Source organism: Bos taurus, chromosome 6 (genome assembly GCF_002263795.3).
Source record: "Bos taurus isolate L1 Dominette 01449 registration number 42190680 breed Hereford chromosome 6, ARS-UCD2.0, whole genome shotgun sequence".
Taxonomy (NCBI): Eukaryota; Metazoa; Chordata; class Mammalia; order Artiodactyla; family Bovidae; genus Bos; species Bos taurus.
Window position 1 is genome coordinate 3,638,520 of NC_037333.1, and position 13,190 is coordinate 3,651,709.

Below are 13,190 nucleotides of genomic sequence, written 5' to 3' on the forward strand. Positions count from 1 at the left end.
CTATATGTAGATATTATAGGTTTTTGGTTGTGGTTACCATGAGGTTTATATTTAGCAATATATATAATTATTTAAAGTTGGTGATCTCGAGTTCAAATGTATCTCAGCTCTGCATTTTTACCTTTACACCCATGTTTAATGTTTTTGACATCATATTTTATATCTTTTTGTGTATCCCTTAACTAATTTTTATGGATATAGATAACTTTACTAATTTTGTGTTTTAATCTTCTACTAGATTTATACATGGTTGATCTATTAACTTTACCGCATATTTGCCCATACAAGTAAGATTTTTCCTTTCATGATTTTCATATTCCTAGTTAAGTCTTTTCATTTTCACTTTGAAATGTTCCTTTAATGTTTATTGTAAAGGTGCTTTGATGGTGCTGAACTCTTTTAGCTTTCGCTTGTCTGTATAACTTTTTATTTCTTCTTAAAATATGAATGATAGACTTGCCAGGTTGAATATTCTTGTTTTTATGTTTTTTCTTTTCATCATTTTAAATATATTATACAACTCCCTGCTGGTCTTCAGATTTTTTGCTGAAAAATTACCTGAAAGTCTTATGGGAATTCCCTTGGACTAACTAGTTGTCTTTGTGTTGTTACCTTTAGTATTCTGTCTTTATTCTTAATTTTTGCTATTTTAATTACAGTGCGTCTTGTTGTGGACCTCTGAGTTCACCTTGTTTGAAATTCTCTGTGCTTCCTAGATCTGTTTGTCTGTTTCTTCTTCCAAGTGAGGTAAGTTTTCAGCCATTGCCTCTTCACTTATGTTCTCTGCCCTCTTTTCTCTTTTCTTCTCTCTCTGGGACCTATATAGTTCAGTGGCTCAGTTGTGTCCAGCTCTTTGCGGACCCATATGATGTGAATGTTCTTATGCTTGATGTCATCCCAGTGGTCTCTTAAGCTATCCTCATTTAAACAATCATTTTAGGAACTTCCCTCATGGTCCAGTGGCTAAGACTCTATATCCTCAATGCAGGGGTCTCAGGTTCAATCTCTGGTCAGGGAACTAGATCCCACATGCTGCAACTAAGGCCCAGTGCAGCCAAATAAATGAAATAAAAATAAATGTTAAAAATGGGTTTAAAAATAAAATAATATAATCATTTAATATTTTCTATTATGCTTGGATGATTTCCACTACTCTCTCTTCTAGTTTACTAATCCATTCCTCTGTATCATCTAATCTACTACTTCTAGTGTATTTTAATATTTCAGTTATATTATTCAGCTCTGTTTGGTCCCTCTTTATGTTTTCTAATTCTTTGTTAAACTGTGTTTTTGTTTTTTTTTTCCTGTTAAGAGTTGGTTTATTTTTATTCAGGAATAACTGTGGTCAATTTTCATTCACTGTGTTAATTTCTTCTTCCAAGTTTGTTAAGCATCTTTATTACCTTGAACTCTTTATTGCATAGATTGCTTACCTACACTTTCCTTAGTTTTTCTTTTTTTCCTGTGGTTTTATCTTATTCTTTGTTTGGAAAATATTCCTTTGTTGCCTCATTTGACCTGGTTCTCAGTTTTTTGTTTTTTCTTGTGTGTTCAGATCAGATCAGTCACTCAGTCATGTCTGACTCTTTGCAACCCCATGAATCGCAGCACGCCAGGCCTCCCTGTCCATCACCAACTCCCAGAGTTCACTGAGACCCACGTCCATCGAGTCAGTGATGCCATCCAGCCATCTCATCCTCTGTCGTCCCCTTCTCCTCCTGCCCCCAATCCCTCCCAGCATCAGAGTCTTTTCCAATGAGTCGACTCTTCACATGAGGTGGCCAAAGTACTGGAGTTTCAGCTTTAGCATCATTCCTTCCAAAGAAATCCCAGGGGATTTGATTCAGGTCATACCTGAATGGTCTAGTGGTTTTCCCTACTTTCTTCAATTTAAGTCTGAATTTGGCAATAAGGAGTTCATGGTCTGAGCCACAGTCAGCTCCTGGTCTTGTTTTTGCTGACTGTATAGAGCTTCTCCATCTTTGGCTGCAAAGAATATAATCAATCTGATTTCGGTGTTGACCATCTGGTGATGCCCATGTATAGAGTCTTCTCTTGTGTTGTTGGAAGAGGGTGTTTGCTATGACCAGTGCATTTTCTTGGGAAAACTCTATTAGTCTTTGCCTTGCTTCATTCCGTATTCCAAGGCCAAATTTGCCTGTTACTCCAGGTGTTTCTTGACTTCCTACTTTTGCATTCCAATCCCCTATAATGAAAAGGACATCTTTTTTTTGGTGTTAATTCTAAAAGGTCTTGTAGGTCTTCATAGAACCATTCAACTTCAGCTTCTTCAGTGTTACTGGTTGGGGCATAGACTTGGATTACTGTGATATTGAATGGTTTGCCTTGGAAATGAAGAGATTATTCTGTCGTTTTTGAGATTGCATCCAAGTACTGCATTTCGGACTCTTTTGCTGACCATGATGGCCACTCCATTTCTTCTGAGGGATTCCTGCCCGCAGTAGTAGATATAATGGTCATCTGAGTTAAATTCACTCATTCCAGTCCATTTCAGTTCGCTGATTCCTAGAATGTCGACATTCATTCTTGCCATCTCTTGTTTGACCACTTCCAATTTGCCTTGATTCATGGACCTGACATTCCAGGTTCCTATGCAATATTGCTCTTTACAGCATCGGACCTTGCTTCTATCACCAGTTACATCCACAGCTGGGTATTGTTTTTGCTTCTTGTGTGTTAGGCTGGTATATTTCCCAGTTTTGGAGAAGCTATGTTGACGTGGACGATGTCTTAGATCCAGCAGCATTCTCCCCTCTTGCCAGCAGAGCTGTATGCTGTAGAACGGCCTCTGTGCAGGCTGCGTGGCCCTTCTGTTGTGGTGGCCTGACTACTGTGGGTGTGCTGGAAAGCAGCCTGGCCCCTGGCTCTGTGGCTCCCAGGTCCTGCCCAGAGCAGAGGCTGCTGGTGTTTGTGTGCAAGGCTGGGTTCTGACACAGCTGGCGCTTAGTCTGGAGAGTGCCGGTCTTGTGCTGGGGAAGATGATGGGTCCTGGTGTGAGCAGCTGCAGGGTCTAAGGAGCCCTGGTGCTGGTGCGTACTCACTGGGGGCATGGCTGATTCTCAGGCAAGTGGAAGGGAGTCCTGGGGCTGGTGTTTCTGGCTGGTGGGTGGTGTCAGGACTCAGGGAGGTCCTTTGCCTTGCACTGGTCTGCAAGTGGATGAGTCTGGGTCCCAACCTGCTGATGTGGGGGGCTGTGTCCCCACGCATCTGGCTGCTTGACCTGCATTTCCATTAGGGTAGCTGTTTGACCTGGCTCTCTGTGTGCTTGATCTACTGGGTCCTGGAAGTGATGCTGACTGACTGGGTATGAGTCTTGACTATATCACATTGCTGCCCCTCCTACCCATCCTGTTGTGGTTTCTTCTTTTATCTTTGGTTGCAGAAAATGTTTTCTGTGGCTTTCAGGTCATTCTGATTGATAGTTGCTCTGTGTGTGTGCTAAGTCACCTTATTTGTATTCAACTCTTTGTGATCCTGTGGACTGTAGCCCGCCAGGCTCCTCTGTCCAAGGAATTCTCTAGGCAAGAATACTGGAGTGGGTTGCCATGCCCTCCTTGAGGGGATCTTCCTGACTCAGGGGTCAAACCCCTATCTCTTATGTCTCCTGCATTGGCAAGCGAGTTCTTTACCACTAATGCCATCTGATGGTTGTAATTTTGCTGTGTCCATAGGAGGAGGTGAGTTCAGGGTCTTCCTGCCCTGCCACCTTGACTGCTCCCCCCTGACAGACTCTTAGGTATATTGTACAACATTGTTAACTATAGGCATACTGCTACCTGGAAATTAACCATCCTGTATAACCAAGACTTTATACCCCTTGAATAGAAACTGCTTTTTTTTACCTCTCTCAGCCTCTGGCAGCCAACATTCTACTCTCCACATCTGTGTACTTGATTGTTTTATACCTCATTTAAGAGGGATCATGTGGCATTTGTCGTTCTGTCATGGCTAATATCACATGGCATAATTTCCTCCAGGTTCACTCATATTGTCATAGATGGAATAATTTCTTCTTTTTATTGGAGTGTAGTTGATTTATGATATTAGTTTCAGGTGTACAGCAAAGTGGTTCATATATATATATAAACACACTATTTTTTCAGATTCTTTTCTCATATAGTTTTTGTAAAATATTGAGTAGAGTTCCCTGTGCTATACAGTTGGTCACTGTTATTTATGTATTTTATACGTATCAATATGTATATGTTAGTCTCAAATTCCTAATTTATACCCCTTACCTTTCCCCTTTGATAACCATAAGAGGATCAGAAGACATTTCTCTGACAGTCAGTGAACAGTTGTGCAATTTTTAATCTTAATTTTTATTGGATTAAGCTTTACAGTGTTTTATAAGTTCCTACTGTAGAACAAAGTGAAGCAGCTATAAATATCTTTGTGTGTGTGTGTATCCCCTCTTTTTGGATTTCCTTCTCACTTAGGTGACCATGTGTGAGCTACACTGTGGGTTCTCATTAGCTTCTTTATACCCAGCATCAATAGTGTATATACATTAACTCCATTCTCCCAGTTCATCCCCTGCCTTTCCCTCCTTGCTGTCCGTACATTTTTTTCTCTATATCTGTGTCTCTATTTTTGCTTTGCACACAGAATCATCTATACCAGCATCTATGCCATTTTCTGTATTCCACATATATTCATTAACATACAGTATTTGTTCTCTTTCTGCTTCACTCTGTGTGAAAGTCTCTGGGTCTATCCACATCTCTACAAATGACCCAATTTCGTTCCTTTTTATGGCTGAGTAGTATTCCGTTGTATGTATGTACCACATTTCCTTTATCCATTTCTCTGTTGATGAAAATTAGGTTACTTTCATATTCTGGCTATTTTAAATAGTGCTGCAGTGCATGTGTCTTCTCTGAGTATATGCCCAGTAGTGGGATTGCTGGGTCATGTGGCTTTTAATTTTTTAAGAAATCTTATACTGTTCTCAATAGTGACTGTATCAGTTTACATTCCCACCAACAGAACAAGAGGGTTCTTTTTTCTCCATACCTTCTCCAGAATTTATTGTTGGTAGATTTATTAATGATGGCCATTCTGAGTGGTGTGAAGTGATACTTCAATGTAGTTTTGATTTGCATTTCTCTAATAATTAGTGATGTTGAGCATCTTTTCATGTGTTTGACCATCTGTATGTCTTTTTTTGAGAAATGTCTATTTAGGTCTTCTATCTTTTAATTTTTTAATATTAGGCTACATGAACTGTGTGTATTTTGGAGGTTAATGCTTCGTTTTCTCCTTCATTTGCAAATATTTTCTCTCACTGAGGGTTGTTTTTTCATCTTATTTATAGTTTCTTTTGGTTTATGGTTTCTTTATAGTTTATGTTTTTTTTTTTAAAGCTTTTAAGTTTAATTAGGCCTCATTTATTTATTTTTTATTTTTATTTTTATTACTTTAGGAGGTGGGTAAAAAAGGATCTTACTGAGTGTTCTGCCTATGTTTTCCTATGAGAGTTTATAGTTTTGGGCCTTACATTCAAGTCTTTAATCCATTTGGAGTTATTTTTGTGTATGCTGTTGGGAAGTATCCTAATTTCATTCTTGTACATATAGCTGTCCAGTTTCCCCAGAATTACTTATTGAAGAGGCTGTCTATTATCCATTGTGTATTTTTGCCTCTTTTGTTATAGATTAGGTGACCATGGTGTGTGGGTTTATTTCTGGGCTTTCTTTCCTGTTCCATTGGTCTGTATTTCTGTTTTTGTGCTGCTGCCATCAGTTCAGTTCAGTTCAGTCATTCAGTTGTGTCCGATTCTTTGTGACCCCATGAACCACAGCACGCCAGGCCTCCCTGCCCATCACCAACTCCCAGAGTCCACCCAAACGCATGCCCATTGAATTGGTGATGCCACCCAACCATTTCATCCTCTGTCATCCCCTTCTGCTCCTGCCTTCAATCTTTCCCAGCATCAGGGTCTTTTCCAATGAGTCAGTTCTTCGCATCAGGTGGCCAAAGTATTGGAGTTTCAACTTCAGCATTAGTTCTTCCAATGAATATTCAGGACTGATTTCCTTTAGGATGTACTGGTTGAATCTCCTTGCAGTACAAGGGACTCTCAAGAGTCTTCTCCAATACCACAGTTCAAAAGCACCAATTCTTTGGTGCTCAGCTTTCTTTATGGTCCAACTCTCATATCTGTACATGATTACTGGAAAAACCATAACTTGACTAGATGTTGCTAGTTGTAACTAGTTGTAATGAGTTACTAGTTACTTTGTTGGTAAAGTAATGTCTCTGCTTTTTAATATGCTGTCTAGGTTTGTCATAATTTTTCTTCCAAGGAGCAAGCATCTTTTAATTTCATGGCTGCAGTCAGCATCTGCAGTGATCTTGGAGCCCCCCAAAATAAAGTCTGTCACTGTTTCTATTGTTTCCCTATCTATTTGCCATAAGTGATGAGGCCAGTGCTATACTGTCTTGATTTTGGTAGTTTCTTAGTGTAGTCCGAAGTCAGGGAGCCTGATTCCTCCAGCTCCACTTTTTTTTTTTTTCCTCAAGACTGCTTTGGCTTCTGGATCTCATGTATTTTCATGCAAATTGTAAAATTTTCTGTTCCATTTCTGTGCAAAATGCCATTGGTAATTTTATTGGGATTGCATTCAATTTGTAGATTGCTTTGGGTAGCATAGTCATTTTCACAATATTGATTTTTCCAATCCAAAAACATGGTGTATCTTTCCATCTGTTCATGTCAGCTTTTATTTCTTTCATCAGCATAGCTTTTTAGTGTTCTGAGTACAAATCTTTTGACTCCTTGTTTGTTTTGTTCAGTCAATAAGTTGTGTCTGACTCTTTGTGACCCCATAGATTGTAGCATACCAGGCTCCTCCACTATCTCCTGGGGTTTTCTCAAATTCATATCCATTGAGTCAGTGATGCTATCTAACCGTCTCATCCTCTGCCGTCCCATCTCCTTTTGCCTTCAATCTTTCCCAGCATCAGGGACTTGTCCAATGAGTTGGCTCTTCATATCAGGTGATCAAAGTATTGGAGCTTCAGCTTCAGCTATAGTCCTTCCGATGAATATTCAGGGTTGATTTCCTTTAGGACTGACTGATTTGATCTCCTTGCTCTCCAGGGGACTCTCAAGAGCTTTCTCCAGCACCACAGTTTGAAAGCATTAATTATTCTTAGGTAGGTTGATTTCTAGGTATTTTCTTCTTTCTGTTACAGTGGTAAATGAGATTTTTTTCCCTTTAATTTCTCTTTCTGATCTTTTGTTGTTAGTGTATAGAAATTTAAGAGATTTCTGTGTATTAATTTTGTATCCTGTGACTTTACTAAATTTGTTGATTAAATCTAGCAGTTTTTGGGTGGCATTTTAGGATTTTCTATGTATAGTATCATGTCATCTGCAAACAGTGACAGTTTTACTTCTTTTCCAAGTTGGATTTCCTTTATTTCTTTCTCTTTTCTCATTGCTGTAGTTAGGACCTCCAAGACTGTGGAATAATACTGGTGAAAGTGGACACCCTTGTCTTGTTCTTGATCTTCGAGGATACATTTTCAAATTTTCACCATTGAGGATAATGTTTGCTGTGGGTTTGTCTTATATGGCCTTTATTATGCTGAGGTATTTTCCCTCTCTGCTCACTATTTGGAGAGTTTTTTATTATAAATGCTTGTTGAATTTTGTCAAAAGCTTTTACTGCATCTGCTGAGAGTATCATGTGAATTTTATTCTTCAGTTTATTAATATAGTGCATCACATTGATTGATGTGTATATTGTACTCTAGACTTATAGAAAACTTGCTGGAAATGTATGTATCATTTTCATTTATGTCATAACTCATTTGTGCTCATAAAGATTGTGTGGGCATTATTCCTAGTTCACAGATGAGGAAAAATTTAAGTAAGGAAAGTGGATGTTTGTTTCTAAGGTAACAGAGTCAGTGAGGGCAAGCCAGGGTACAGGTTTAGTGTTTGGCTTGATCTTTATTATTTCTTTCTGCTAAGGAAGATCATAGTGAAAGCACATGTATTTATTTTTATTTTTACTTGCCTGTGGGGGGCACTGACTCTGCAGGTTGCAATGGAATTGTATCTATAAATGAGACTGAAGTGGCCCCATTTCTGAGAGTGAGGAGTGCTTGAGTCAAGAGCAAAATATTAAGCCTTTCCACCCCTCATCCCCTATAACACTGAGGGCCCTTTGGATGGAATATATTGGGTAAGAACTTGAGGATATTACTTTTATGGTAGTTTGTGCTTGTCTTCCTCTGTTTCTAAAGGTCCTCTCTCTGTAAGACAATCACCTGGCCTGGCCCTAGGCCTAGGTATTGCTTACCAGTTGATTTTACAAGGGTTCCTCTTTGTTCCTTTGAAGATTAGAGTGCTTCCCTGAGACCCTGAAAATTTGCCTAGAGTGCCCAGTTGTTTCATTCAATCCAGTTGCCCTTAGTTTGTCATAACTCTTTGAAAAGCACCAGAGCCATTAAATTTTTCTTAATTGTTCTCTCTCTGTGTGGGAAATACACTACCTCAAATAGTGTGATCAGAAAGTGTAAGACCTCATTGTCATGTTTAAATGTCTTGAGATGTGTCCCCTTGTGTTACAAAATTTAATGGGCACATTTGTTTCTCGGTAGTCTGACCAGACTGCCGCTGTATCAATCTTCTTTCCTGGTGATTGATTTATTGAGAGCCATTCACCTTCCTGCTTCACAAATCTTTTAATTACTCCTCCTTGTGCATGGGTTCCTTGGATGGTTGCACATTACTGGTGGTTGGACTGTTCAAATCTGTGGCTTAGAGGGAGATGGAATTCATTTCATTTGAGTTGCCTCCATTGAACCAGTCCCTGGATAAAGGGCACAGACAGTGTTGGGTTTTCAGGGCTGTTTTTAAAATTTTTACTACTTTCCTGTTCATTGTTCAATCGCTCAGTTGTGTCTGACTCTTTGCTTCCCTGTCTTTCAGTGTCTTCCAGAGTTTGCCCAAGTTCAAGTCAGCAAAGTGATGTCTTTGCTTTTTAATATGCTGTCTAGGGACTCCTAAAAGAGAATGATTTACTCATTACAAAGCAAGACAGTAGGATTTCAGGCATTTCTATTGGATCAGGGCTGTCGGGAGCTTCTTTTTAAACATATTTGTGTTTGTTTATCTGACTGCACTGGGCCTTGGTTGCAGGTGTAGAATCTCTGGTGCGTCTTGCAGGATCTTTTCTTGTGGCACATGGACTCTCTAGTTGTGCCCACAAGGCTTAGTTGTTTTTCATCATGTAGGTTCTTAGTTCTCCAAGCAGGGGTTGAACCCTTGCCCACTGTGTTGAAGGCAGTTTCTCAACCTTTGGACCATCAGAGAAGACCTTTCTTCGCAGGTAAGTTTTTGCTGGCACTGACTGCTGCCCTAGATATGTCTTTGGGGAAGCAGCACGTTATGGTGATTTTTGCTGAATCAACTTTGCTTCCTGGCTGGGTTGCTCTAGCCTGTATGAATATGAATTAGAACTCTTTGAAGTAGTTCAGAATGGCAATATCCTTTCATGTTGGGTGAGGATTTACTGGGGCTTCCCCCAAAGTCAGACATTAGAGCTTCTAGTCATGTGCCTAAGTCCTCACTGACCAGCCATGGTAGTAAGGTCCATCTCCTGGACTTGGGACTGCAGGCTCTATTCTTTTACAATCAGCTCATGATCTGCCATTGTTTAGCTTTTGCCATGTATTTCCTTCTTAGAGGAAAACAGAGGCAGAATACTCTTTGACACAAATCGCTGCAATATCTTTTTTTGATCCGCCTCCTACAGTAATGGAAATAAGAGCAAAAATTAACAAATGGGTCCTAATCAAACTCAACAGCTTTTGCACAGCAAAAGAAACCATAAACAAAATGAAAAGACAACCCACAGAATGGGGGAAAATATTTGCAAATGATGTAACTGACAAGGGATTAATCTCTAAAATACACAAACAGCTCATGCAGCTTTATGTCAAAAAACCCAAACAACCCAGTCCAAAATTGGGCATAAAACCTAGACAGACATTTCTCCAAAGAAGACACACAGATGGCAGAGAGGCACACGAAAAATGCTCAACATCAATAATTATTAGAGAAATGCAAATCAAAACTGCAATAAAGTATCACTTCACATTGCTTAGAATGGCCATCATCAAAAAGTCTAAATGGTAAATGCTGGAGAGGGTGTGAAGAAAAGGGAACCCTCCTACACTGTTGATGGGAAAGTAAATTTTTATAGCTACTATGAAAACTCCTTATTGCCAAATTCAGACTTAAATTGAAGAAAGTAGGGAAAACCACTAGACCATTCAGGTATGACCTAAATCAAATCCCTTATGATTATACAGTGGAAGTGAGAAATAGATGCAAGGGCCTAGATCTGATAGATAGAGTGCATGATGAACTATGGAATGAGGTTCATGACATTGTACAGGAGACAGGGATCAAGACGATCCCCATGGAAAAGAAATGCAAAAAAACAAAATGGCTGTCTGGGGAGGCCTTAAAAATAGCTGTGAAAAGAAAAGTGAAAAGCAAAGGAGAAAAGGAAAGATATAAGCATCTGAATGCAGAGTTCCAAAGAATAGCAAGAAGAGACAAGAAAGCCTTCTTCAGCGATCAATGCAAAGAAATAGAGGAAAACAACAGAATGGGAAAGACTAGAGATCTCTTCAAGAAAATCAAAGATACCAAATGAACATTTCATGCAAAGATGGGCTCGATAAAGGACAGAAATGGTATGGACCTAATGGAAGCAGAAGATATTAAGAAGAGAAGGCAAGAATACACAGAAGAACTGTAGAAAAAAGATCCTCACGACCCAGATAATCATGATGGTGTGATCACTGACCTAGAGCCAGACATCCTGGAATGTGAAGTCAAGTGGGCCTTAGAAAGCATCACTACGAACAAAGCTAGTGGAGGTGATAGAATTCCAGTTGAGCTATTCCAAATCCTGAAAGATGATGCTGTGAAAGTGCTTCACTCAATATGCCAGCAAATTTGGAAAACTCAGCAGTGGCCACAGGACTGGAAAAGGTCAGTTTTCATTCCAATCCCAAAGAAAGGCAATGCCAAAGAATGCTCAAACTACCGCACAATTGCACTCATCTCACATGCTAGTAAAGTACTGCTCAAAATTCTCCAAGCCAGACTTCAGCAATATGTGAACCGTGTACTTCCTGATGTTCAAGCTGGTTTTAGAAAAGGCAGAGGAACCAGAGATCAAATTTCCAACATCTGCTGGATCATGGAAAAAGAAAGAGCATTCCAGAAAAGCATCTATTTCTGCTTTATTGACTATGCCAAAGCCTTTGACTGTGTGGATCACAGTAAACTGTGGGAAAACCTGAAAGAGATGGGAATACCAGACCACCTGACCTGCCTCTTGAGAAATTTGTATGCAGGTCAGGAAGCAACAGTTAGAACTGGACATGGAACAACAGACTGGTTCCAAATAGGAAAAGGAGTACGTCAAGGCGGTATATTGTCACCCTGCTTATTTAACTTCTATGCAGAGTACATCATGAGAAACTCTGGACTGGAAGAAACACAAGCTGGAATCAAGATTGCCGGGAAAAATATCAACAACCTCAGATATGCAGATGACACCACCCTTATGGCAGAAAGTGAAGAGGAACTCAAAAGCCTCTTGATGAAAGTGAAAGTGGAGAGTGAAAAAGTTGGCTTAAAGCTCAACATTCAGAAAACGAAGATCATGGCATCCAGTCCCATCACTTCATGGGAAATAGATGGGGAAACAGTGGAAACAGTGTCAGACTGTATTTTGGGGGGCTCCAAAATCACTGCAGATGGTGACTGCAGCCATGAAATTAAAAGATGCTTACTCCTTGGAAGGAAAGTTATGACCAACCTAGATAGCATATTCAAAAGCAGAGACATTACTTTGCCAACAAAGGTCCGTCTAGTCAAGGCTATGGTTTTTCCTGTGGTCATGTATGGATGTGAGAGTTGGACTGTGAAGAAGGCTGAGCGCCGAAGAATTGATGCTTTTGAACTGTGGTGTTGGAGAAGACTCTTGCGAGTTTCTTGGACTGTGAGGAGATCCAACCAGTCCATTCTGAAGGAGATCAGCCCTGGGATTTCTTTGTAAGAAATGATGCTGAAGCTGAAACTCCAGAACTTTGGCCACCTCATGCGAAGATTTGACTCACTGGAAAAGACTCTGATGCTGGGAGGGATTGGGGGCAAGAGGAGAAGGGGACGACAGAGGATGGGATGGCTGGATGGCATCATTGACTCGATGGACGTGAGTCTGAGTGAACTCTGGGAGTTGGTGCTGGACAGGGAGGCCTGGCGTGCTGTGATTCATGGGGTCGCAAAGAGTCGGACACCACTGAGCAACTGATCTGATCTGATCTGATCTGATGAAAAATAGTATGGAAGTTTCTTTAGAAACAAAAAATAAAGCTACCAAATGATCTAGCAATCTCACTCCTGGTCATATACCCAGAGAAAACCATTGTTCAAAAGGATAATGCACCCCAATATTCATTGCAGTGCTGTTTACAATAGGCAAGATGTTCAGTTCAGTTCAGTTCAGTCGCTCAGTCGTGTCCGACTCTTTGTGACCCCATGAATTGCAGCACACCAGGCCTCCCTGTCCATCACCAACTCCTGGAGTTCACTGAGACTCACATCCATCAAGTCAGTGATGCCATCCAGCCATCTCATCCTCTGTTGTCCCTTTCTCCTCTTGCCCACAATCCCTCCCAGCATCAGAGTCTTTTCCAATGAGTCAACTCTTCTCATGAGGTGGCCAAAGTACTGGAGTTTCAGCTTTAGCATCATTCCCTCCAAAGAAATCCCAGGGCTGATCTCCTTCAGAATGGACTGGTTGGATCTCCTTGCAGTCCAAGGGACTCTCAAGAGTGTTCTCCGACCCCACAGTTCAAAAGCATCAATTCTTCAGCACTCAGCCTTCTTCACAGTCCAACTCTCACATCCATACATGACCACAGGAAAAACCATAGCCTTGACTAGACGGACGAACCTTTGTTGGCAAAGTAATGTCTCTGCTTTTGAATATGCTGTCTAGGTTGGTCATAACTTTCCTTCCAAGGATTAAGCGTCTTTTAATTTCATGGCTGCAGTCACCATCTGCAGTGATTTTGGAGCCCAGAAAAATAAAGTCTGACAGTGTTTCCACTGTTTCCCCATCTAT